This window comes from Erinaceus europaeus, chromosome 4 (genome assembly GCF_950295315.1).
Source record: "Erinaceus europaeus chromosome 4, mEriEur2.1, whole genome shotgun sequence".
Lineage (NCBI taxonomy): Eukaryota > Metazoa > Chordata > Mammalia > Eulipotyphla > Erinaceidae > Erinaceus > Erinaceus europaeus.
In genome coordinates this window covers 28,254,489-28,281,521 of record NC_080165.1, presented here as the reverse complement: position 1 = coordinate 28,281,521, position 27,033 = coordinate 28,254,489, and the positions used below count along the sequence as shown (strand labels likewise).

Here is a 27,033-nt window from a genome sequence, read left to right as displayed (position 1 = left end):
TTGATCCTTGTGTCCCAGAAGATGATCCTTGAACCAATAACATCAGAACTTTGGAGTTTATTATAAAAGCATGATCCCAGGTTCTACTCCAGATGTAGCAAGTCAGAGTGTATGTTCCAACAAGATCCCCAGGTGACTCATTTGCACACAAGATTTTAGAAAACTCTGTCTATATGCCTGCTCTACTCTAACAATCAAGCACAAGGTCCAAACTTAGAGATGCTAATAGTGAAACTTTTTTTTGATGCAGGTTCAAGCTTTAACTTTAAGATAGATATGCTGGACTTCTGTGTCATAGTACAACGGACATAGTAAATGACTTCCCCCGAACACAACAATTATTTCAACAAATTGCATCAAATTACAACTGGGACTTTTGCTAAGGAAAAAAACTGGAGGAATACTTTGTTTGTGTAAACATGTTACCATACTCAGGGATCTAGGTTCAAGTCCCCAGTCCCTACCTACATAGGGAGAAGCTTCATGAGCAGTGAAGAATGTTGCAGGCATCTCTCTTTCTCTCTGACTTTCTGTCTACCTCTCCTCTCTCAATTTGTCTCTGTCCTATCAGATAAAATAAAGGAAGTGGCCAGGAGCTTTGGATTTGTCTTATAGGCAATGATCAGGGAACTAAAGTGCTAAATTTTGTACCCTTGTGGCAAAAAAAAAAAAAAAAAAAGCCAAAAGCTGAAAAGGGTCAATCTACTCTCAAGAGGAAAATCAATCCAGTGAAGTCATGAAGGTGAGGAGCATTACTCTGACTCCATACTAGAGTTCAACAATGCCAGAGAAAGTCTGGAAAGGGCAGAAAATGAGTTAATTTTTTTCTCTATATTATGGATCTCTTAATGTGACAACAAGCACTAGATGAGACTCTCACTCCTTCAGAACCTTTCCCCTGAACTTTGTTTTGTGCAAAACAAAACGCCACCACTGAAACCTCAGCCACCTGCATCCAACATTGGTAAAAACCAAACGCAAAAGCATAGAGTAAAAGACTGAAGCAAGGTGTTCTAGCCAATAAATCAGAAAGAAGGATAGAAACCACCATTCTCCTATCAGACAAAGTGGACTTTTGGAAATAAAAAGTTAATAAACGTCAAGGAGAGATTTTATATAATAATCAAAGGATTAGTTCAAGAAGAAAATATAGTGGGACCAGGAGGTGGTACACCTGGTTGAGCGCATATGTTACAATGTACAAGAATCTTGGTTCAAGCCCCAGATCCCCACCTGCAGGGAAGGAAGCTTTGCAAGCAATGAAGCCATGCTGCAGGTGTCTCTCTTTCTCTCTATTCCCCCCTTCCCTCTTAATTTCTCTCTGTCTTTATTCAATAAAATAATGTATGTGTGGGGTGTGCATTGTGGAGGTGGTAGAACAGATAAAGCATTGGACTGTGAAGCATAAAATCCTGAATTCAATCCTTGACAGTATGTCCTAGAATGGTTATCTTTTTTTTCCCTTTTGTTGCCCTTGTTTTTTATAGTCATTGTTGTTGTTGTTGTTGTTGGATAGGACAGAGAGAAATGGAGAGAGGTATTTTTTTTAAATATTTATTTTATTTATTCCCTTTTGTTGCCCTTGTTGTTTTATTGTTATAGTTATTGTTGTTGTCGTTGTTGGATAGGACAGAGAGAAATGGAGAGAAGAGGGGAAGACAGAGAGGAGGAGAGAAAGATAGACACCTGCAGACCTGCTTCACTGCCTGTGAAGCAACTGCCCTGCAGGTGGGGAGCCGGGTTCGAACCAGGATCCTTATGCCGGTCCTTGTGCTTTGCGCCACCTGCGCTTAACCCGCTGTGCTACAGCCCAACTCCCCGTAATTCCATTTTTATCTCTTTAAGGATTCTCTAAATAGTCTTCTAAAGGGGCTTTGCCAATTTTCATTCCCACCAGCTAAATCCAAGAGGACAGAAGATAACATTCCCCAAATAGAGACAGACCAAGTCTTTTGTCGAGGGGATATGGTATATAAGCTGCCTTGCTAGAACATCCAAGTAAGCTCTGAAGGTCAAATGGAGCAAGGTGGTGGCACACTCAATTGAGTACACACTTCACTATGCACAAGGTCCTGGGTTTGAACCCTTGTTTCTAACCTGTAGATGGAAAGTTTCACAAGTGGTAAAGTAGTGCTGCAGGTATCTCTCTTTCTCTCATCCTTTCTATTTCTCTCTCTGCTCTCAATTCTCTCTGTCCTATCAAATACAAGAAAAATATAAAGCCTTAAACTATATATATATATATATATATAGTTTTAAAATTTTATTTATTTTTCCCTTTTGTTGCCCTTATTGTTTATTGCCATTGTTGTTATTATTGTTGTTGTTATTGCTGCTGTTGTTGTTGAATAGGACAGAGAAAAATCGAGAGAGGAAGGTAAGACAGAGGGGGGAGAGAAAGATAGACACCTGCAGACCTGCTTCACTTCCTGTGAAGTGAACCCCCTGCAGGTGGGGAGCCAGGGGCTTGAACCAGGATTCTTATGCTAGTCCTTGTGCTTTGTGCCATGTGCGCTTAACCCACTGCACCACTGCCCGGCTCCCACATTAAACTATATTTTAAAAATCAGTTTTCAATTGCACATGAAACATTCTCAATGATTCATCATATGTTGGAACACAAAGACAAATTTAATAAATATGTGAATACTGAAATCATAAAAAGAATCTTCTCAGGTCATGGTGGTATGAGGCTAGGAATCAACTATAAGCAGCAAGAAAGTAGAAATGCCTTAAAAGGACACCATAAAGTCCTTGATCAAATATTTTCTACTTAGACCTAGATGCCCTCCTCATCTACTTGCTATTTCACATCATCTGGGGCCCTAGTTAGGGAATCCTAGGATTCCCATATAGATAAGATGGGCCTAGATCTCTAATAGATCCCTCTCTTCACCATCACTGGTCATCTCCATCAGGAACAACATCATAAACCCTCTTGTGGGCCTTTGCATAATCTTGCCCTAAATGTAGAACAACAATGGTAGAAACTGCCTTACTCCCTGAAGGGAGACTGGGTCAACATACTCTGCCACTCTAGGAAAACTGGTCCTATAATAAGTGCAGCCTAGAGCATTCCTAGTTATGACCGTGGAATGTGAGCTTAGACCTACGGGGATCCAGAGGTTACACAGGCTCTTGTGCTAAATATGAATGGGCCCTAGGTCAGATGGATGGGGTTTACAGTTAACAGTATTTATATATATTTCCCATATTCAGGAGTTACTCTCTACCCTGATCCAAATTTCTAGTCCTATTTCCAACACTAGCATCAGCTTCCCAAACAGTACTTTTAGCCCACCTGCATGTTAACTATCAGGCTCAGGTAAAAACTAGTAAAGTCATGGACCCCTTGGAATATACCTAAAACAGACTTTCTGGCTTTTTCCAAAATGGTTACCCCAAATTTCATCTGTTGTATTCTTACCTTTAAGTTCCTATTTACTAAACAATTTGTTCTGCTTTATACCTTAGTGCTTTTTATTGACCCAAGTTGCAGATGCTACCATCATGCCAACCTGACTTCACCTGGGCAGACGACCTCACCAATTTGTCCTGGAACCCTATCAATCCAGAACCCTGTCCCATTAGGGAAAGACAGAAACATGGGGTATGGGTTGACTTGTCAATGCCCACATCCAGCGGAGAAGCAATTACAGAAGCCAGACCTCCCACCTTCTGCACCCCATAAAGATCTTTGGCCCATACTCCCAGAGAGATAAAAAATAAAGAACCTTCCAATGGAAGGGATGGGATACAGAACTCTCGTGGTGAGAACTGTATGGAATTGTACCCCTCTTATCCCACAATCTTGTCTATCATCATTATGTCACTAGTGAAAAAAAATCAACCATAAAAAAGAAAAAAAGTAAATACCTCCGAAATGTGGAAAATAAGCAACACAACACTGAATAACACTTTGATCACTGAAGAAATAAAAAAAGAAATTAAAAATTATTTGGAGAACAATGAAAATGAAGAGACGAGTTACCACCTTCTGTTGAATCTAGTGGAAGTAGAGCTAATGGGAAATTCACAGCAATACAGGTCTATATTAACAAGTAGGAGAGATTTCAAATAAAGCATTTAAGAGCATATGTGAAACAACTAGAAGATGAACAACAAGGCCCAAAAGTCAGCATAAAGAAGAAAATAGTAAAAGGCAAAGCAGAAATTAATAAAATAGAAACTAAAAAAATAATTCAAAAGATCAATGAAACCGAGTTGGTTCCTTGGAAAAAATAGATAAAATAAATCACTAGCTATACTCATCAAGAAGAGAGAGAGAGAGAGCTAGAATAAAAAGCAATCAGAAAGAGGCCAGACAATGGCTCACTGTGTAGAGAGTACATGTTACTATATGCAAGGACCCAGGTCCCAGTCCCTGGTCCCCATCTGCAGGGAGGAAATTTGTGACTGATGGAGCAATTGCTGCAGGTGTCACTCCTTCTTTGTTTCTCCTCCTCTATTCTGTCTTTCACCCTCTATAAAAAAAAAGGAAAGAAAATAAATAAATAAAAATAAATGGTCAAGTCATATAGGCACTGAGTCTCAGCACTAACCATGGTGGCAAAATATAAGACTTTCAAAGAATGCTAGCATGGATTCTCCTCAAAAGCTTTCAAAACACTGAAAAGGGAAGAACACTCACAAATATATTCTATAATATTAATATCACTCTGATTCCCAAAGTAGGAAAGGACTTTACAAGGGAGGGGGAGAGAAGTGGAACTATGGAGCAATATCCTTGAAGAATATTAACACAAAGATCCTCAACAAAATCTTGGAAAATTGAATATAATGTATAAAAAATATAATCCACTAAGACCAAGTGACAAGTGGTATTCACCTGGGAAGTAGGGATGGTTCAACATTTGAAAATCAACCAATGTAATTCACCATATCAACAAAGAAAAAAGATAAAGAAAGGAAAACACAAAGCAGAACTTGGACTGAAGTTGGTGTGTTGCACAAAAGTAAAAGACTGGGGAGGGGAGGAGGGTTCAGGTCCTGAAGCATGATGGCAGAGGAGGACCTAGTGGGAGTTGAATTATTATGTGGAAAACTGAGAAATGTTACACATATACAAACCACTGAATTTTACTGTTGACTGTAAACCACTAGTCCCCCAATAAATAAAAAGAAAAAAGAAAGATAAAAATAAGATAACTATCCCTCTTATCCTATGGTTTAGTCAATGTTTCCTTTTTATAAATAAAAAAATTTTTAAAAGATAATTGTATCAATTGATGCTGAAAAGACGTTTGACAAAATATAAAACCTATTTATGATAAAGACACTTAAGAAATTGGGAATTTCTGAGGAGGTGGAGAGGGTATTAAGGTGCCAGTGCTCAATGGAGGGAAGGAGGCTAAGCTGGGTGAGAATAATTTACAGACAACTGTCATGGGGAGATGAAAAAATATACCCGTGTTTCAACAGCTGCACTGTAACTCATTTTTAATAAAAATGATTTTTAAAAAGAAATTGTGGGGAGTCTGGCTGTAGCGTATCGGGTTAAGTGCACGTGGTGCCAAGCACAAGGACCAGAGAGTAAGGATCCTGGTTCGACCCGGCTCCCCACCTGCAGGGGAATTGCTTCACAGGCGGTGAAGCAGGTCTTCAGGTGTCTATCTTTCTCTCCCCCTGTGTCTTCCCCTCCTCTCTCCATTTCTCTCTGTTCTATCCAACAACAACAACATCAATAACAACAATAATAACTACAACAATAAAACAAGGGCAACAAAAGGGAATAAATATTTGAAAAAAAAAAAAAAGAAATTGTGACTAGAAGTAAATTATCTTAAGATAGTAAAGCCCATATATGACTAACCTATAGCCAACAATGTGATCAATGGTGAAAAACTGAATTTTCATCCCCTGAAATCTGGAACTAGACAAAAATGTCCACTCTCACCACTATTACTCAGCATAGTCCTTAAAGTCCTTGTCAGTAAAATTAGACAGGGAAGAGGTATTAAAGCAATAATAAGAAAGGAAGAAGTTAAACTACCATTATATGAAAATGATATAATATTAGATCCAGAGTGGCCTGGGAGGTGGTGTAGTGTACACGGCATTGGAGTCTGAAACGTGAGGTCCTGAGTCTGATCCCCAACATCTTATGGGCCAAGGTGATGCTCTGGTTCTCTTTCTTTCTCTTAAATATACATATCTAAAAATATGACATACCTAGCACAACTTAAAGCCTTTACCAAAAACAACCATTAGAAATCATCAATAAATTCAGCAAAATAGCAGCATACAATTTAATACACATAAATCTATGGCACTTCTATACACAGATAATGTGTCAAAGGCAAAGGTAGTGAAGAAACAATTCTATTTATAATTGAGCTGAAAAGATAAAATGACTTAGAGTGAGACTAGCAAAAGAAGTGAAAAACCTTTATAATGACAACTACAGATATTGTCCCACAGTCTTATGTTGTTGTGGTGGTCTGGTGTCGGGCTGCACCACAGAGAAGAGAGTGTACGTCCAGAGCAAAGGGGTACACAAATCTTTATTATAGGATGGGGGGGTTTGGTTCAGACCACGTGGAGCCAGCCGGCAATGGCCATCCCCACTACCTGACCACGGTGGGGAGAGCAGGGAGCGAGACCTCAGAGAGGGAGAGCTGAGAGCCCAGAGAGAGGGGGGGGGTGAGGGGGCTTTTTATTGGGCGACAACCAGGGGTGACGTGTAGGGCCAGGATTGGTTGAAGGGGGCAATGCTAGGATTTCACGGGGCGTAGTAAAACCTGGGGGCGGAGACTGCATCAGAATAACTCCTCAGCAACATCTCCTCCTATCCCTTTATATCTAAATGGACACAGTAAAGAAAAATGGAATGGAGCAGGCTTAAATGTTTTAGAGGAATGCCATGCTCAGGTGGGAAGATGTAGGACTTTCTGTGGAGGAGGGAAGGCTTAAATGGCTGCGAACCTTGTGAGATTTATGCGTCCTCCTGTGCTCAACCCCTCTTTAGAGAGAGAGAGACTTACCTGGAGAGACTCATCTCATAGGTTTAAGCGCAGCCTGCTCAACCATCTCTTCACAATATCTCTACATCTTTTCTATCTTTCTATCTAGTAATTGCATAAGATGTACAAAGTCTGTAAAAGACTATCATGGGGCAGAAACCTTTTGGGCATAAGCCTAAATGATATAACAAAATAGGAAGGGACAAGTAGGGGAGTAGTAAAAGCCAGTGTGGTGTGAAGGGAAGGATTGGTGTGTAAAGGAACATTCCCTGCTTGGGTGGGGAAAGGGGCAAGTGTACATCATGAGGGGGAGGCGGGAGGCATGACCCACCAAACAGAGGGGCTATTTGGCATTGTATAGTCCTCAAGGCAACAGTCTATAAAGTCTATGAATTACTCAGGATCAGTCTATGAAAAACCAGCAGCGTGAAGGGAAATAAGCTGCTTCAAAATTGTGTAAAATGTATATAGGGTATGTCAGAAAGTCTGATACAAGTCTCAGTCCAAAGTAGATGGCTAGGGGAAGAATTGGCAGGGGATGCAACGCTGCATGAGGGAGGTCAGCCGCTGGAATGTTGCTTTTCTGTAGATAGCCAGCTGGAACTGCCAACACGTGACAAGCAGGTCAGAAGCAGGAATGGTAACCAGGCATGAAGAAAGTTCTGTCCTTGGAGTCTGTGTATCAGGTTCTTCAGATCGCGTTGAGTGACATCTAGAGTTTCGGGGGTGTGCCATGGTAGTCGTGCCATCTAGTGGGTGACATCAGGGTGTGCAGGGGTTCAGATGGTTTTTCCGGGATTCCTGTGAAAGAAACACAAACAATCTGCTTCTCGTGGTTAATTTGAACTTGTAACAAGTTATAGGTTTGTTATAGTTGATACCTCGATGATTATAATTGGTTTAGAATCTCTTTATGATTTTATTTAAAGGTCATCTAATGTGACCTCCTATAGCAGCCTCTACCGCAGGGTCTTGAGACCAATTTTAGCTAAAATATGTATTTTAAACAGACTCAAATTGCTTAGAGAGTTAACGCATATTCGTGACAATGATTTTAATGTTTACAGTGCCAGATCGATGCCAGATCTGTTGTGGATTAATTTCCACAAGATAGTTTACAGGGCACCTTTGGGGGCCCTTCAAAGGTGTCCTGTATATAAAATTTATATAGTTTAGTTTTGGGAATGAATAGTCACGTTGAACATTTAGACTTTTACCTAAATAGTAAGTTACCTTAACAAATTAATTTTTACCTTGTCTGGTAAAAGTGTAGCTGTAGGGTTACACTTTTGACCGTTAAGTTAGTGTTAAAAAACTTGAGACATACCCATAAACATTTAGTTATAACAAACTGGAGGAAAAAGAACTTTTGTTATAAAAACACATTATTTAAAAACAAATTTAAATCTGTCATTAGTCACACAGTTTAAGACTAAACACTTACATATATACCAAAACTATATATAAAATTCAAAAGAGGGAGAAAGAAAAAAAAATTTTGGAATGTTTCTGGACATCTCCAGAAACTTTGGCTGCATCCAGCATTTTTATATAAAGCCAATTACCTTTTAGAGTACTCCAAGCAGATGGGTCATGCAAAAAAAAAAATTTTTTTTTGTCATTCTACACACTCACTCACAAAAACAACTGGCCAGTTATAACATAAGACATACAGGGAAAGGGTAGGAGAGAGGTCTCTGTGAGCCAGGTTTTGTAGGTTCTGCCATGTCGTATTACGGGTCCTGGGATGTATCCTGCATCTGGTCCTCTTGTAGTATTTCTTGTTCTTCAGGAATAACAGTGCCATCCTGTGGGTATTGTCGGACATGGCGGGCAGGAACCCAGACAGGTTTAGAGAAATTTTGAGGAAAAATGCATGCGAAACCCCTTCCCATGGTCAATAATGGGTCAGGCCCTTTCCAAATTTTATCGAATGGGTCTCTCCATTTGACCTTAATAGATGGGAGGGTAGATGGTGTTTGCCAGTGAAGAATAATAGGGGGTAAGGCCGAGTTATTGTAAATATTAAAGAGATTTAACGTAGTTAAGGCTTTTGCTAGCTGGATATTGGGGGGATATGTTCCTCCTTTATCTTCATTTAGTTGAGCCTTCAGAGTTTGATGGGCCCTCTCGACAATGCCTTGTCCCTGTGGATTATAGGGAATGCCCATGGTATGAGTAATATTCCAGAGGGAACAAAAATCTTTAAATTGTTTGCTTGTAAACATAGGTGCATTGTCTGTTTTCAAAAATAATGGGACCCCCATAACGGCAAAACAAGAGAGCATATGACTTACAAGCTTTTTAGCACTTTCTCCTGTCTGAGCTGTAGCCCACATAAATTTAGAAAAGGTATCAATTGAGACAAACACATATTTTTGTTTGCCAAAGTTTGGTATGTGGGTGACATCAATTTGCCAAATAGCATTAGCTTTTAAACCTCGGGGGTTAACCCCAAGGGTCTGGATAGCAGGTGTCTTTATGAGACTTGCACAAGAAGAGCATGTAGCGAGGATATGTTTTAACTGTGGTACAGGAACATCAGGGAATCGAGCTCGAAGGCCTTTAAGATTAACATGGGTCAGAGAATGAAAATTAGCAGAATCAGAGACAGAGACTGGGAAAGTTCCTGTGGAGGCAAGGCGGTCAACTGTGGCATTCCCTTCGGACAGGGAACCAGGAAGAGGGCTGTGGGAACGAAGGTGTTGAATATACAGTGGTTGGGTTCGAGAACAGAGCATAGAGGCGATTTGAATCAAGAGAGGGGAAAGTGGGTTGTCATCAATTTTCACATACGAACGAGCAAGCCATGGAAGTAAGTTAACAGTATACACACTGTCAGAAAAAAGGTTGAAGGATTCTGGTACAGCTTTTAGTGCAAGAAAAACAGCATAAAGTTCTTTGTACTGAGGAGAATTATCAGGAAGCTCAGTAAAGAGAGGTTTAGGAGATTGTTTGTCTGGGTAATATATAAGGGCAGCAGCTCCCCTTTTTCTGCCATCAGTAAAGATTGTAGGAGCAGAGGGAATGGGATCCCGAGAGAAAAGTTTAGGTGCTAGTAGAGGCAGAAGAGGTAAAGAAGCTATCAATTTATTAGAAGGAAAGTGGTTATCTATTTGTCCTGGAAACCCCACGAAGCTTATGGCAAAGCGGGAATGATGGCATATAAGCCACTCTGTATCTGTGAGAGAAAAGGGCAGAATGATTAAATCCGGTTCTTTCCCTAAGACCTGCACAGACCTATTTCTCCCTTGGCGAACCATGAATGCTAACACGTCTATCTCAGTGAGGAGTCTTGGAGCTTCTCCTACTGGTGTGTTAAGCCATTCGAGAACCCCATGGTCTTGCCACAGTGCCCCTACTACTGTGGGGGTGGAGTTGAAGATTAGAAGGTTTACCGGAGAGGAGGGGGAGAATCGAACAAGGTGCATGTCCTGGAGGGCCTGGTTAACCCTTTCCAGTGCCAAGGAGGCCTCAGGAGTTAACTTACGTTTTGAAGAGGGCTGTTTGTTTCCTTTCAACAGGTCAAACAGTGGTTAGAGGCAGCTTGTGGGCAGATAGAGATACTGCCTAAGCCAATTTAAATTTCCTAGAAAACTTTGTAAAGAAGCAAGAGTAAGGTTAGAAGGGAAGGTAACATTAGGTTTTAAGGGACGAATTTGCGTTAGAGAAATCTCTGAACCTAGGAAGGATATTGGAGGGATTAGCTGTATCTTCTCAGGGGCTACATTAAGGCCGCTTTTCTTTAATGCAGGAATGAGAAAATCATGTAAGGCATAGAGATCTGTATCTGATTTTCCCCATATTAAAATATCATCTGTATAATGAAAAATATTAAGGCCCTTATGTATATATGGGACAAGAGCAGATTTAACAGCCTCCTGACAAATAGTAGGACTATTGGCCACACCCTGGGGCAGCACCACCCATTCAAATCTATCAGCAGGGCTGGTGTTATTAATAGATAGAACAGAGAAGGCAAAACATTTACAATCTCGCGGATGCAAGGGGATAGAGAAAAAACAATCTTGTATATCAATAGCTATGATTGGAATTCCCGTGGGAATTGCAGAAGCAAGAGGCAAACCCCTTTGGGGGGAGCCCCAGACCTGCATGGTTTTATTTACTGTATGGAGATCTTGAAGGAGGCGCCATTTTCCCGAGCGCTTTTTAATCACAAAGACAGGAGTATTCCATGGGCTTCGAGAATGACGAATGTGTCCCAAGGACAACTGCTCTCGGACGAGCTCTTTTAAAATTTTTAGCTTATCCCTAGGTAAAGGCCACTGTTCCACCCAGACAGGCTCATTAGAAAGCCAGCTTAAGCGGGGTGTTTGGCTACGAACAGTGGCATTTAGTATTGGAGGTGCTGAATAGACCTGGTATCGTGGGAATGAGTTTTATGCTCTGCAGAGGCATCTGTGGATATCCTAACATTAAGACATTCCAGAAGCTCCCTGCCCAGAAAGTTGGTGCTAATATTAGCTACCAAAGGGCGGAAGTGTCCGGTAGAACCTTCTGGGTCTTCCCACATAAGCGAGTCTCGTGTGCAAAATGCTCTCGTCATCCCTCCTATTCCATGTAAACTGGGTCCAGGGATGAGTTCCCAATCTTGGGGAACCTCTTCTTGCCTTAAAATCATCTTTGCTGCCCCCGTGTCAATCAAAAATTTAAAAAGGAATATTGCCAATCTTTACTGTCATAGAAGGGTGGCCCTGTTCTAAAACAGGAGTGGTCCACAAAATCTCAGGCCCCGAATTTGTACCATTCAGGGGCAAACCATCTTTATGAAATTGGGACCAACAATCTCTCTTCCAATGAAACCCCTTACGACATTTTGGACAAATAGTACGTGGTCTCTGGCTCCCTGACTGAAAGCGGGGTTGCTCTGGCTGGAGGCGTGGTTTCCCTGATGGGAGGCATGGTCGCAACTTATCAGGACATTGGTTATGCCAATGTCCTTGGCGGCGACCGCACTGAAAGCAGGCCCCGTTTTACTTACGTGGGGCAACTGCATAGACCTGCGTCATAGCGGGTGCCCCATAATTGCCTGATGTAAGTTCCTGTGTCGCTAGAATCCAATTATCTGGGTGTAGGTGTTTAAGATTAAGGCATACCTGACGGAATTGTGGTGTCATGCCTTCCCAGACAATAGAGCGCAGGAGTAGTGTGCAGACGTCAGGATTATAAACCTTTCTCTCTAAGCTTCTCTTCACCCTTGAGATGAAGCTCGCCAATGATTCATCAGAGCCTTGGTGAAAAGAGTTAATGGGAGCTGACGGATCTACATCAGGTGTGGTCACCCTTTCCCATGCTTGTGTTGCACAGATGCGTACCTGTTCAAAATAACCGGTTGGAAACCTGGCTTCTGCCTGCTGAGCTCCAGATTCATAAGCTCCTGCTCCAAACAAAGCATCAGAATTCCATTCTACCTGTTTGTTACTATTTTCCTGCGATTGTCTAGAGCACTCATCACAGAAGCATGCCTGCCACTGAAAATAGAGTGGGTCTGGGAGTGCAGCACGAGCCAGATCTTTCCAGTCTTGTGGTGTATATAGATGCTGGTAAAAACTCCTCAAGACGGACTTGGTCCATGGAGAATGCATTCCGTCCTCCCTGACCGCTTGTCTGAGTGCTCCAAATATTTAGAGGAATATGGCTGCCACGGCTGAGGGTTTTGTTTAGAAGGGGCCAAGTTTACCAGGAATGTGTGGATTTGGTCCGATGGCACGGGAGAGGGAGCTACAGAAGTGGAAAGTGTCGTAGAAACTGCTGTAGTGGCTGCAGGGGAGACTAAATGTATATCCACGGGGACGGAGCTCCCGGGGTGGACTGCACATGGTTTAAAATCCTTAAATGCTGAAAAAATATCCTTTAGCTCTCGTATCTCAGCCACTAGGTCCCTTAATGGTGACGTATCAGCAGGGGGCGGGGTCAGGGACGAGGAAGCCTCAGGCAGAGCTGAAACTGCAGCGGCAGGGGCCGGGAGCAGGGTCAGGAACGCAGAAGCTGCAGGCAGAGCTGAAACCAGGGCGGCAGGGGCAGGGGGGGGTTCAGGGTCTCAGAAACCTCAGGCGGAGCTGAAATTGGGGCAGCAGGGGCAGGGGGCGTGGTCAGGAACACGGAAGCTGCAGGCGGAGCTGAAACCAGGGCGGCAGGGGCCTGGGGCAGGGTCAGGAACATGGAAGCTGCAGGCGGAGCTAAAACTGGGGCGGCAGGGGCCTGGGGCGGGGTCAGGAACACGGAAGCTGCAGGCGGAGCTGAAACCGGGGCGGCAGGGGCGGGGGGGGGGGGGTTCAGGGATGCAGAAACCTCAGGCGGAGCTGAAACCAGGGCGGAAGGGGGCGGGGTCAGAGGAGGAGCGTCCGAACACGTGTGCGTGTCTGTGGGAACAGAATTCTTGGGTTTAGCCGCTGATCACTTAGGACGTCTAAGTCTTAAGCACATGTGATTTAACTCTCGTACCTCAGCCTCAAGGTCACTTATCCTTATGGCATACCACGTTTTACATATCTTGAAAGTGGCGACCACAGTTTAAAAAAATCCAAGGGGTAGCGAAAATTAAACCGTTTATGACAGCGCGAATCTGTCCCAGGTCAAGAGATAATAAAACGAGAAATTTCCCATGGTGGAGGGAAACGCGGGGCCACAGAAGTGGGCAGATGCCACTTACCTGTGTCTGGGCGGTTTCGGAGACCTCAGGCCGGGCGTGGTGTGGGTACGGAACACGATGGGCGCCAGATGTTGTTGTGGCGGTCTGGTGTCGGGCTGCACCGTGGAGAAGAGAGCGGACGTCCAGAGCAAAGGGGTACACAAATCTTTATTAGAGGATGGGGGGGTTGGTTCAGACCACGTGGAGCCAGCAGGCAATGGCCGTCCCCACTACCTGACCACGGGGGGGCGAGCAGGGAGCGAGACCTCAGAGAGGGAGAGCTGACAGCCCAGAGAGAAAGGGGGCGTGAGGGGGCTTTTTATTGGACGACAACCAGGGGTGACGTGTAGGGCCAGGATTGGGTGAAGGGGGCAATGCTAGGATTTCACGGGGCGTAGTAAAACCTGGGGGCGGAGACTGCATCAGAATAACTCCTCAGCAACAGTCTTATAAATTGCTTGACTAATCCAGCTCCTACATTTAGCAGAAGTTCCAGTGTAAAAGAGGTCACATCAGACTCAGGAAAACCATCACAATAGAAAAACATGAACAGCAGGGGTAGATAGCAAAATGATTATGCAAAGAGACTCTCATGCCTGAGGCTCCAAAGTCCCAGGTTCAATCCCCTGCACCACCATAAGCCAGAGCTGAGCAGTGCTCTGGTAAAAAAAAAAAAAAAAAAAAAAAAAAACATGAACTTACAATAAATTAAACAAAAAGTGACCAAACTGTTTCTAACACTTTTTTGAGGACTATGGTGGTGATCTTGGGAAGAGTGGTAACAGAACTTTGGTGTTGGGTATGGTATGAAACTGTCCCCCTGTAATCTTATAATCTTGTAGGCCATTATTGAGTCACTAATTAAAAAAAAAAATCCTTGACTATAGAAAGTCTGAACCCCATTACCTCTCACACACCACACTTCCTTGCACATTTCAGCTGCTCTCTTCTGCCTCTCCTTTTCTTGAAGGAAAATACTACCTTCTTTGTTGAATTATTTCATTTCACAGTCCCCTCCAATGAAGTCTTCACCCAGATTTACGTTCTCCCCTATTTTCTCTTACTTCCCACAGTACTTTGCACATATTATGTATTCTTTATTGTGCTGTGGCTTTTATTTATGTGTTTTGTTTGTCCTCTCCATGTGCTCCTCTGTAAACTCCTTAAGCACAAAGATCTAAGCTTTTTCCTATCTCCCCAGAGTGCCTGGACCACAGAAATGGTGAATTTAAAAATGACTTGGAGGAAATGAATTTTCCTCTAGCATAATCTGAACATAACAAGTGCACATGCCAGACCTCAGTCAGCCCCAAATCTTTCAGAGTGGAAATCAAAAGGGAACTAAACAGAATGCACGGGCCAAAATTTTGGATACTCCCATGCAAATCTAGAAGAAATATTTTACCTTCTCAGGTGATCTAAAGACTCCACAGAACACAAACATGACCCATCTCCAGACTGGTTACCCGGCTCCTGACCCCATGCTAAAACTCTGGGACATATTTTTCATTGCACTGCTTCCAAGATGAAATCTGAAATATGTGGTTTAAATAAAAGAAATTTCTTTCTCATAGTTCAGGAAGCTGAAAATCCAAACCCATGGTGCCATCAGATTTGGTTCCTGCTAAAAGGTCCCTTCCTGCCTTGTAGGTGGTCATCATAATCATCCCCTCTTTTCTCCTCTCTCCTTATATGGCCTCTACTTTGTGCATATGTAATGAGGAGAGAAAAGGGAAAAATAAAGAGTGATAGAATACCATGACCTCTCTTCTTACAAGGTCGCCAGTCTCATCATGAGAACTCCACCTTCATGACCTCATGTAACAGTTGCTTCCCAACGGACTCCAAATGACATCATTTGTGAGTCTGATATATGAAATTTAGGATGGACGCATCAGTCCATAGCACTGTTCAACGACTGTAGGACTCCAAAGCCCAGGGAGTGATTTTAAGCAGAGAGAAATAAACCATCCTCACATATATCATATACACCACATGACCAGGTATATAACTAGGCCAAAGGACACTTTGGGTGCAAATTCGATTAATAAAAAATAAATAAATAAACATTCTACCTACCTTCAGGGTTTACTTGATTAATCAGGGAGACTTGGAGCAGTGATGTTTGACACCATGGCCCATTAATAAAATATCTGAAATGAGTAGGCAGTGGCATGAACTCTTGGGGACACAAGCAAAGAATGACTGAGGGCAGCACTGGACAGTCTTATCCAAGTCACTCCCCGAGTCCATTTTTTTTAGAATACAAATAAAAGTTTATTTCACAAAATTAAGTTCTGGGGACAAGTGGTGGCACACCTGGCTAAGTGCACACATTTCAGTGCACAAAGACCCAGGTTCAAGCACCTGGTCTCCACCTGTAGAGGGAAAGTTTCAAGAGTGGGGAAGTAGGGCTGCAGATGTCTCCCTGTCTCTTTCCCTCTCTCCCTCCCCTTCTCCTCTCACTGTCTCTCTGTATCTATCCAACAATGAATGAATAAAGATAAAAATTTAAGTTCTTAATACTTTACAGCTCAGTAAGTTTTAAGAAAGACTAATAAGCTTTTTTAATCCTTCACAAGAATTTCATTGTTGACCCACCCCCACCTTCCACCCCTACTCAGCAAATTGGTGTGACCAAATGTTATCAAAAACAGACACTATAAAGAAACCCCAACTCCTTCACAGACAACTATTCCACATGTTATTTCTTGACATAAATCATTTTCATGACATGGGATAGTGTGAGGTGAGGTCTTAGTTTTCTTTTTCTTTTTTAGACCACAGCACCAAAGCTTCTGTTAGCACACTGGGGACCAGGCTCAAACCAGGGTCAGGCACATGACAAAGCAACACACTATCCAAGTGGGCCATGTCAAGAACAGTGTGATCTTAAATCCTTGTAAGGCTCCCCTGGCAACCCCAACTTATCTGTAATTTTCAAATTCAGCAAAAGCAATACCATGCTTCCCAGGTACCAAACATACTTCCTTAAAACCAGGAAACTCGTTGAACAGCATGGATGACATCATCTCACTAGTCTCTTCTGGTAAATTACTCTTGACCAGAGCAGTTTTTCTAGGGAGAGCTTACACATCAGAAAGTGCCACTGCTCTCAAGGCCGCTGTGGGTAAATCTGCTAGTGGATGCGGCCCTTGAGAGCCAGCCGTTGCACACTCAAATGCTACTCTATGGCTTTTTCAAAGGTCTGATGAATGAAAAAGTGAGACATTTTCGTATGTTTATTTAAAAAACTAAATTTATGGAAGTCGGGCGGTAGCGCAGCGGGTTAAGCGCACATGGCGCGAGGTACAAGGACCAGAGAAAGGATCCCGGTTCGAGCTCCCAGCTCCCCACATGCAGGGGAGTCGCTTCACAGGCGGTGAAGCAGGTCTGCAGGTGTCTGTCTTTCTCGCGCCTTCTCTTGTCTTCCCCTCCTCTTTCCATTTCTCTCTGTCCTATCCAATGACGACATCAATAACAACAGCAATAATAGCTACAACAACAATAAAAAAATCAAGGGCAACAAAAGGGAATAAATAAAATATTTTTAAAAAACCTAAATTTATTCTTTTTGAAGGAGTAAGTTGACCCCTTCCTGCAAGGAGAATGTTTCCTGAGTGGTGAAGCAGGTATCTCTCTGTCTCTTCCCCTCTTTGTCACTCCCTCCTCTCTCAATTTCTGTCTCTGTTCAATAATACATAAATAATAACCTTTTTTTTAAAAAAAAATAAGTTGATACTGAGATTGTGCTTTTCAAATTCATCTTATGGTGTCATATGCTCTTTGTGAAATTATTGCCATTGTAGATGCAAAGTTTTTTCCTTTAAAAATTTGAGCACTATAAGATATGAATATTTCATGGGCATCCTTGGTGTCTCTGGATCTCAGTGACTGGAGACCCCAAGAGCTAGACAGGTTGGCATTCTGGATCATTAAAAAAAAAATGAGCAGAGGGACAAGCCTTACCTAAGTTCATGGGGTCATTTACTGGCAAAGCCAGAATTCTGACACTAGCTCCTTCCTATCCTTGCTGGTAAAGTTGGTGTGATATGCAGATCACTGGACATCTTAGCAATGTTGTTGGGTGAGATCACTGGTGATGCATAAAGATGCAAGAGGAGAATGAAGGTCTCATAATGACCTCAAATACTAAGAAAATATCTTTTTTTTTCCACCTCTCTCTCTCACTCTTCTCTCTTCTCTCTCTCTCTCTCTCTCTACCAGATTACTGCTCAGCAGTACTTTATGGTGGTGCAGGGATTGAACCTGGGACTTAGGAGCCTCAGGTATGAGAGTCTCCTTGCATAAAAATTTTACTATCGGCCCCCCACCCTTCTTTTCTCCTTCTCCTTCTCCTTCTCCTTCTCCTTCTCCTCCTCCTCTTCCTCCTCCTCCTCCTCCTCCTCCTCCTCCTCCTTCTTCTTTCTCTCTCTCTCTCTCTCTCTCTCTCTCTTTTTCTCTCCCTTTGCCACCAGGGTTAGCAATGGGACTTGGTGCCAATCCACTTCTCCTGATGGCCTTTTTTTTTTTTAACCTTCACAACCCAAGATTTTAATGAGTGACTTGTCACTAAGGCATTTTTCAAAACATTTATTTGTGTATTTGTTTGTTTATTAGATAGAGACAAAGAGAAATTGAGATGGAAGGGGGAGATAGAGAGGGAAAGAGACAGAAAGACACCTGCAGCCCTATTTCACCTCCTATGAAGCAACCACCAGCAGGTGGGGAGTTGGGACTTGAACCCGGGTCCCTGCACATGATAATATGCATGCTTAACCAGGGGCTCCTAAAAGGTTATCATTTTTCATCCTGAAGTCAACATAAAAAGAGCCCCAGCTCTCCTCTCTGACTTTCTGCACTCATTCTTTGGGTCTAGCTGTTCTTCTTCTTTACACCAACGAGAAAGCTCTTGTATTTTCCGTTGTTTTGGAGTTAGACAAAGCAACCTGCATATAATAAGGACAAAACTACTTTGATGTAAAGGTAAAGATGAAGGTGTATAAAATCACATGGGAGAAAACCTAAGTACATATGAGGTCAGTACAAAATCTCCCTCTCCAAAGCCCTAATGGATTAAGTTGTTTAGAAACATACTGATACAAGTATGTGAATAAAACAGAACATCAGCCAGTCTGACCCAGCAGGTGCCGCTATATCGACCTGAAAGCCAGCACAAGAGTTTCAGCTTCTGTCTCATTTGTATTTCTCATGATTTCTCAGGATGGAGCACAGGAGTCCTGCATTCTTAACTGGAATATTGCAACAAGGAAAAACCATTTCTCATGCATTTGTATATTTTTGCCCAATAAGTGTAATAGTAAATGACATTAAGATTTTAAAAATTCCCTGTACGACATTTTGGATTTTTTAAAAGTGTGTGTGTGTGTGTGTGTGTGTGTGTGTGTGTGTGTGTGTGTGTATTCATTCAGATTTTCAGCAGAAACTTGAAATGCTCCTTCACAGGCCTCAGGAATCACAAAACATTGAGTCTGTGGCAGTTTTGAGTAGTAGTTATGCCTGGTGAGCTGGAGAAACTGAAATTACTAAGAAGACAGCAGGGTAGTTATCCTCACTTGTGTAAACCAACCACCAAGAAGGCCTCCAACAGTTCTTTTCTCCTAGTACCATGTCATTGTGTAGCCAGTAGGACTTTGATAAAATGACCCATAGTATGGCACTAAGACTGGGTCATAAAAGACGTGATATCTTTTTTCTACTTTAGTCTCTTGAATCATTCATTCTGAGGGAAGTCAGTTGTCATTTTGTAACACTCAGGTAATCTTAGGAAAGAACTGATTCACAGGAATGAGGAACTAACCCTCAGCAAGCAACCTGCAAAAACAGGACAAACTTCTTGGAAAGAGCTGGCCTTGGGTCAGATGTTCAGGTGATGGCAGCCCCAACAGTCAACATGACTGAGTTCATGAGATAGCCCAAGCATGTCTAGCTAAGTGAGTGTGTATATTGAGAGATTTCACATACCATGAAATGCACTCGTTCTAAAGTGAACACAATTCAATGACTTTAGTATTTTCACAGAATTGCATAGACATATATAATTCTACGGCATTCTTACTGCTCCAAAACAAAGCCTGAATCTATCACCAGACGCTCCTATTCCCATCCTCCTATCAGGCCCTAGGCAGCCAGTAATTGTTTTCTGTTTTTACACAGTTGCCTCTCCTGAACATTTCATCTCAATCAAATGATACACTATGTGACCTTTTGTGTCTGACTTCTGCCCCATGGCACAATGTTTACGAGATTACTTTGTGAAGTAGCATGTATTTGTACCTCATCCCCTTTAACAGCTAAACAATATTAATATGTGGTTATTCCATTCATAAAGTGATGGACACTCAGGTTATATTTGTTTGTTTGTTTGTTTTGAAACTGGGCTTTTACCATTTGGAGATTTTATAAATAGTGCTTCTGTGATCATGTGTGTATAAGTTTAGTGTGGACATATGTTTTCATGTCTCTTAGATATATACATAGAAATGGAACTGCTGGATCCATATGGCACTGTGTGTGTTAACTTTTGAGGAACTGTAAGGCTCGTACTGTGTGTGTGTGTGTATGTGTGTGTGTGTGTGTGTGTGTGTGTGTGTGTGTGTGTGTGTGTGTGTGTGTTTTGCTCTTGCTTTTTGCCACCTGGAGCTTGGTGCCTGCATCACCATTCCTGACAGCATTTTGTTTTGTTTTGTTTTGTTTTGTGTTGTGTTAGTTTGGTTGTTCTTTTTTTTTTTGTTTTCTGAAAGATGGCGAGAAGTAGAGAGAGAGAGACAGAAAGAGAAACACCTGAAGCTCTTCTCCGCCTCTCATGTAGCTTGCAGGTGAAGCCCAGGGGCTTGAATCCAGGTTCTAGAGCAGGATAGTGTGTGTGTTCTACCTAGTGAGCCACCACTTGGCCCCTAGGCTGTTTTCTAAAGTAGCCTCACTATTTAGTATCCCTATCAGTAGTGTATAAAGGTTTCAAAATCTTTACATGCTCACAAACACTTTTTTTAAAGTATTGCTATACTTATAGGTATGAAGAGTTATGTGATGATGATTTTCATGATCCTCTCTTTTAAAAAAAAATTTAATAAATATTTATTTATTTATTTCATTTTGTTGCCCTTGTTGCTTTATTGTTGTTGTTGATGTCGTTGTTAGATAGGACAGAGAGAAATGGAGAGATGAGGGGAAGACATAGAGGGAGAGAGAAAGACAGGCATCTGCAGACCTGAAGTGACTCCCCTGCAGGTGGGAAGCCGGGAGCTTGAACTGGGATCCTTACACCGGTCCTTCTGCTTGGTGCCACATGCACGTAACCTGCTGCGCTACCTACCGCCCGACTCCCGAGCCTCTCATTTTTTATGAACATCTTTTTATTTCGTTACTGGCCATTTTTATATCTTCCTTGGAAAAGTTTCTGTTCAGATCCTTCATCAATTTTAATTTTTAAAATACTTTCTTATGTATTTATTATTTATGAGGGAGCAAGAGAATGAGAAAGAAGTCCAGCGCATTGCTCAGCTTTGACATCGGTGGTGCCAGGGACTGGACTCGCGGTCTCTGTCCACAGGCATGAAAGTCGGTGCTCTAATAGACTGAGCAATCTCTCTGGGCTCTTTGCCCACTTTAAAATTGGATTATCAATCTTGTATATTACTATTATTATTATTGAGTCTTCTGAATTTTTTAAATTTTTTATTATCTTTACTTACTTATTGTATAGAGACAGCCATAAATCAAGAGTGGGGGGGGTAGAGAGGGAGAGAGACAGAGAAATACCTGCAGCATTTCCTTACCACTCTGGAAGTTTTCCTCCTGCAGGTGGGGACTGGGGTGTTGAACCTTGGTCCTTGAACATTGTAACGTGCACTCATCCAGGTTGTGCTACCATCCAACCCCCTTTGAATTCACCAATACTATAATTTATATATAATTTTGTGGATTGTCTTTTCACTGTCTTACTGGCATTATTTGGGTGCAAAATATATTTTGAATGTCTTATCATTTAGTTTCTTTCTTTTGCTGCTGGGTCTTTTGGTATCATATCCAAGAAACTATTGCCCAATTCAAGCTTTCAATTTAGTCCTGTTATCCTTTAAGAGTTTTATATTTTACATTTGTGCCTTATTCATTTTGAGTTAGTTTTTGTATGTGGTGTGAAATAAGGACCTGAAATGTGCTCTTTGCATGTGGCTATTATAGTACCTTCATACGAGTACCATTTATTATGAAGACTATCCTTTCCCCACTGGATAGTATTGGCACCTTATTAACAAAAATCATTTATTTGATCATAGGTACTTGGCCTTATTTCTGGACTCTTAATTCTACTTTTATTTTGTTTTACTTTATTTTTTCCTTAACCTGTGCACTTCTCAGCTCTGGCTGACGGTAGGACCAGGGTTTATGCCTGGGACCTTAGAGCCTCAGGCATGAGTCTTTTTGCATAACCATTATGCTATCTTCCCCATCCTCTTAGTTCATTGTACTTACCTATACATTCATTCTTATGTCAGTACTATATTGTCTAAATTTGTGTTCTTTGCTGTAAGTTTTGAAATGAAGAGGCATGTATCCTTTTTAGTTCAAATTAACAAATTTTCTCAGTTTTTAGTTTATATGAGAATATTTTAATTTCAACTTTATTTTAAAAAATAGGCTGAAAACAAGTTCCTTGATTCATAGGACTTGGGGGTTGTTTTTCATGACATTGAATATGGCCTTTGGTCTCCATAGTTTTTTTAGGAGAAGTTGGTTTATTGAGGATTAAGTCAGTTAATTTAATTAGGGTTTACTTAGAATGATGAGTCACTCTTTTCTTGTGGTTTTTCAAGATTGTCTTTTTATTGTAGGTTTCCCATATCCTGATTATGATATATCTCAGTGTGGTTCTCTGCTTCAATCTTTCTTAGAATTAGTCAAGCTTCTTGCATGAGTGGATTAATTATTTTCAGCAAATCTGAGATGCTCTCAGTCATTATTTCTTTGGGTGATTTTTGTTGTTGTTGTTGATGATGATGTTTTCCTATTCTCCTTTCCTTCTGGTACATGAATCAAATGTGTGTTGATACGCTTAATGTTGCCTCATATTTCTCTGAAGTTTAATTTATTTCTTTTGTGCTTGCCTCTGCATAATCTCTACTAATCTTTCAGTTTTCTTCTTCCAAAAACTCAGGTCTATAGGCCTCCCCTAATGATTTTTTTTTACTGTTATGATTTTCAATTCTATAATTTCACATTAGCAATTGATCCTGTGTTTCCTGGGATCCCCACTTTCCTCTACATTCTTAGTGTTGCTTTCATCTCCTGCTGATCTTGACCTTGAGGAGGAATCTTCGGTGAGTTTAGCACCTGGGCACTATATCATGCAGTGTTATCAAATGAAAAAGCTGTGCTGTTGGATTTAAAGCATATTCTCAAAGTGCTGCTATGACTACAAGTTATCTTCTGGTTTGAAAAGGAAGTCAGAGAAAGAGGAAGAATTGAACGTTCTTCAGGTACCATACTGTCAGGTGAAAAGGCTGTGCCACTGGATTTAAAACATAGTCTCAAGGTGCTGCTATGATTTCTCTTCGTTTTCTGGCCTGAAAGGACATTCAAAGAAAGAAGAAGAAATGGCAGTTTCTCAGGTCTAATATTATCTGCTGTGCCACTTCCCAAGCTACCAGTGGCCATTGTTTGATGGAGGTTGAGAAGCAGAGAGATAGAAAAGTCAAGAAAGAATGAGAGAGGGGCCCTTAAGACTGTAGAAGCTGTATTCAGAATAAGAAGGTGAAGATGATGGCAGATAGACCTACTGGGACTTGTATTGTTATGTGGAAAACTGGGAACAGTTATGCATGTACAAACTATTGTATTTGCTCTCGACTGTAAAACATTAATCTTCCAATAAAGAAATTTTTTAAAAAGACTATAGAAACTGTATTCAGCATAAGAAGGTGCCATCTTGCTGTTCCAATCATCCACTTCTCTCTTCAGTTTGAACACAAGAGATCCTACCTCCCATATTCCAAAAGCTACTGTGTCAGCAGTAGACTAACACCTTCAACCATTCCTGAAACCAGAAGCCACCTCACACCATATATAAACAGCAACACACAGGACACAAATTTTAAGACACCAAATATAACAGTCAAACTGAAAAAGAAACATTGCAGAAATGAACCAAGAAAGAACCCCGGGAAAAAAATCCCAACAAGCTAGAAGCAAATAAGAATGAGTGGTCTGGGATGTGGCACAGTGGATAAAGCATGGACTATCAAGCATGAGGTCCTGAGTTCAATCCCCAGCAGCACATGTACCAGAGTGGTGTCTGGTTCTTTCCTTCTTTCTGCCTATCTTTCTCACAAATAAATAAATAAATAAATAAATAAATAAATAAATAAAATCTTTAAAAAAAATAAATAATGAGTACAATATCCAAACACTGATTGATGCAATAATCACAGGCTTCAGGAAAGCTTTTGAAGGAAGTATTATCAGAAATGGGAGAGCTCCAGTGGCGCAATCGGTTAGCGCGCGGTACTTATACAGAAATGGGGAAACAGCAAATAAGACTCAGAAAGAAAACATTAATTATCTCAACTCTAAAATTTTCACTTAGTTTTATTGTGTAGTTTATAGCATTCTTCATTGCCTGTCTGATAAGATGTCATCAATTATTTTCCTTTAAGTCATTGTCTTTTACTTTATTTGCTGCCCTATATGATCCCATAGCTCCCAGGGGACTCTTGATCTTCCTTTCTTTTTTCAGATGGATGTGAGAGACAGAGACATGAAAGACACCACAGTGCTGCTCCATTGTAAACCTCTCCCTTTGTATGGTGCTGTTATGGGGTAGATGGGGGTTCAAACCCAGTACACAAGGTAAATGGTGTGTCTTACTGTGTGAACTATCTACTGGTCCCTCTTTAGCTCTTGAGATGTGGTATCTTTTGTTTCTTGAATGTATTTATAGTAGCTGCTTTGAAGATTTTTGCTTATTGTGGTGAACATATGAATCCTTTAAAAGGCCATTTTTATTGCCAGCCTCCCCCTATTTATTTGCATGTCTCATTTTTTGTTGTTGAAAGATGGACATTTTAAAAAGTATATTTGAGCAGTCTGGATGCTGATTTCCCCTCCTCCTGGAGTTGTTGATGTTGATTTATGTGGAAATTTAGCTGCTTTGTACAGTGAATTCTATTTCCCTTACACTGTATCTCCTCCAGTCTTTGCTTAATTCCCCCCGACACCCACACCCCCTGAAACACACACACACAGTTTTATCTTTAAGCCTAGTTTCTTGCAGGTCACCTCTAGGTCAACACAAGCTACCCACCAGCCTCTGACTGATCACTGATGATGTTCAAGGCCTCCAAACTAATTCAGTTTTTACCTCTCACCATCAAATCTGTGTGTTATATAGAGACTGCTTTTATTGCTCAGTGTTCAAAAATTCGTAGCCAGAGACTAGTAACTGAAGTTCTCTTTGCTTTCTCTCTTTACAGAACTCCAAATGTTGGGGTAGGGGTCTGGCGGTGGTGTACCCAGTTAAGCTCACATAGTATTAAGCACAAGGACCCCTGCAAGGATCTAGGTTCGAGCCCCCCTCCCCACCTACAGGGAGTCCGCTTCACAGGGAGTAAAGCAAGTCTGCAGGTGTCTTTCTCTCCCTCTCTATTTCCCTCTCCTCTCAATTTCTCTCTGTTCTGTCCAATAAAATGGAGAAAATGGCCTTCACGATTAGTGGATTCATAGTGCTGGCACTAAGCCCCAGCAATAACACTGGAGGCAAAAAAAAAAAGAGGAACTCCAAATGTCTACATGTTTTGGCATGTATGTAGAGTTCCTGACCATCAGGAAAGAAGGTGGGTTTAGCTGGACTCTCATTAATGCTCTTCCTTGACTCTCTCATCCTTCTGGCTATTTACTTCTATAGCTATCACAGCCAGTCGTTAGCCTCCTCTGATTGCTAGTTGATTGCTTTGTTGTTTTCAGTAACAACTTGAGGCACAAATTACCACATAATCTGATCTATTCAAAGAAGCGCCTCTTAGCAGAGTGTTGCCAGTCTTGAGACTTTGAGACTTGCTCCAACACTTCCCAGGATCTCTGCATGTTGAATCAGCTGACACTGGGAAAGGGGGAGTAGGACGAGGAGCTCCTTCTCTATTAGCTGCACCACCTGTGTCCTCCTTACGACTAGGCGCTGTATGTGTGGGAGGTGGGAACTGTGCCATCACCTAGCTGCCATTACTGCTTATATAGACAGATCTTCCATAGCCCAGGGCTACTGTTTGGGTATTTCCAAAAGGGATGAAATTTACCAGTATTCAGAAGCTGCCAAACCTACCTGAAATAGTTCTTCCACTTATATTTTGGAGAAGATGGGAGCTGCCATCAGTTGCCAGTTGCACTTCAATAGTACCCCTACATTATTTCTATGTGGGGAGTGGAAATGTAGGTAGAACCATTTGGCTACCATCACTCACTCAGTATAGGAACTGTGGAGACTAGGATCTACTGAGCTGATGAATCTACTGTGAAATGCTCGTCTGTGGCTGGGAGTGAGGGAGGGAGATGAGAGCAGTCACTTAGCTCCCAGCCCCACCAGAGTAGCTCTTCTGCAAAACAGAACTATGGGGAACAGGTGCCGTTCCAAGTGTGAATGTCATGGTCTCCCACTCTCCTTACTGTGTTTCTGTAGATTATTTGCTACTCAATTTGTTGTAAGTATGTTGATCTATCTCTAGAGATTTCTGAGTGATTCCTTTATGATCAGTTGAGCAGATGTCTCTTTGAGAGAACTTTAATTAAGCTCCTCACACTGCTGCTCTGCTTTAAGATATGTTTTTAAAGAGTGTGTGTGTGTGTGTGTGTGTGTGTGTGTGTGTATAAGAAAATTGTTTCATCTCTTCCAAGATGTAAAACCACATGTATTAGGGTAAGAGTATATAGCAAAATGGTTATGCAAAGAAACTCTCATGCTCGAGGCTCCAAAGTCCCAGGTTCAATCCCCCCATACCTCCACAAATTAGAGCTGAGCAGTGCTATGGAAATATAATAACAAATCTTTAAAAAAAAAAACAGTGTGTATTATATACCACTATCTGTATAAGAGAAGGCAGGAGAAGAATAATACATATTTGCTCGCATATATTACACTGAAAATAGCACTTAAAGGCAACACAAGATTCTAGAAACAGCTGTTTGTTTGACTCTAGAGAAGGAAACAGGATGACAAGGAAAATAATTTTATTAAAATAGGAAAATAATTTTATAGTCTATCTAGTTGTATTTTTAATTCAGAACTATGGAAAAGTACTATCTCTTAAAATATAAAACATGAAATTTAAAGATATTTTATTTTTTATTTTTTATTTTTAATGAGCGAGAGAGATATACAGAGAGAAA

At 41.4% G+C, this 27,033-nt stretch overlaps 1 long non-coding RNA gene across 1 annotated transcript in view; it reads left to right on the top strand.

Moving 5' to 3' along the window:
- Positions 1-27,033, top strand: part of LOC132538022 (uncharacterized) — a 397,739-nt gene that overhangs the window by 225,915 nt on the left and 144,791 nt on the right. The window lies entirely within an intron of this gene.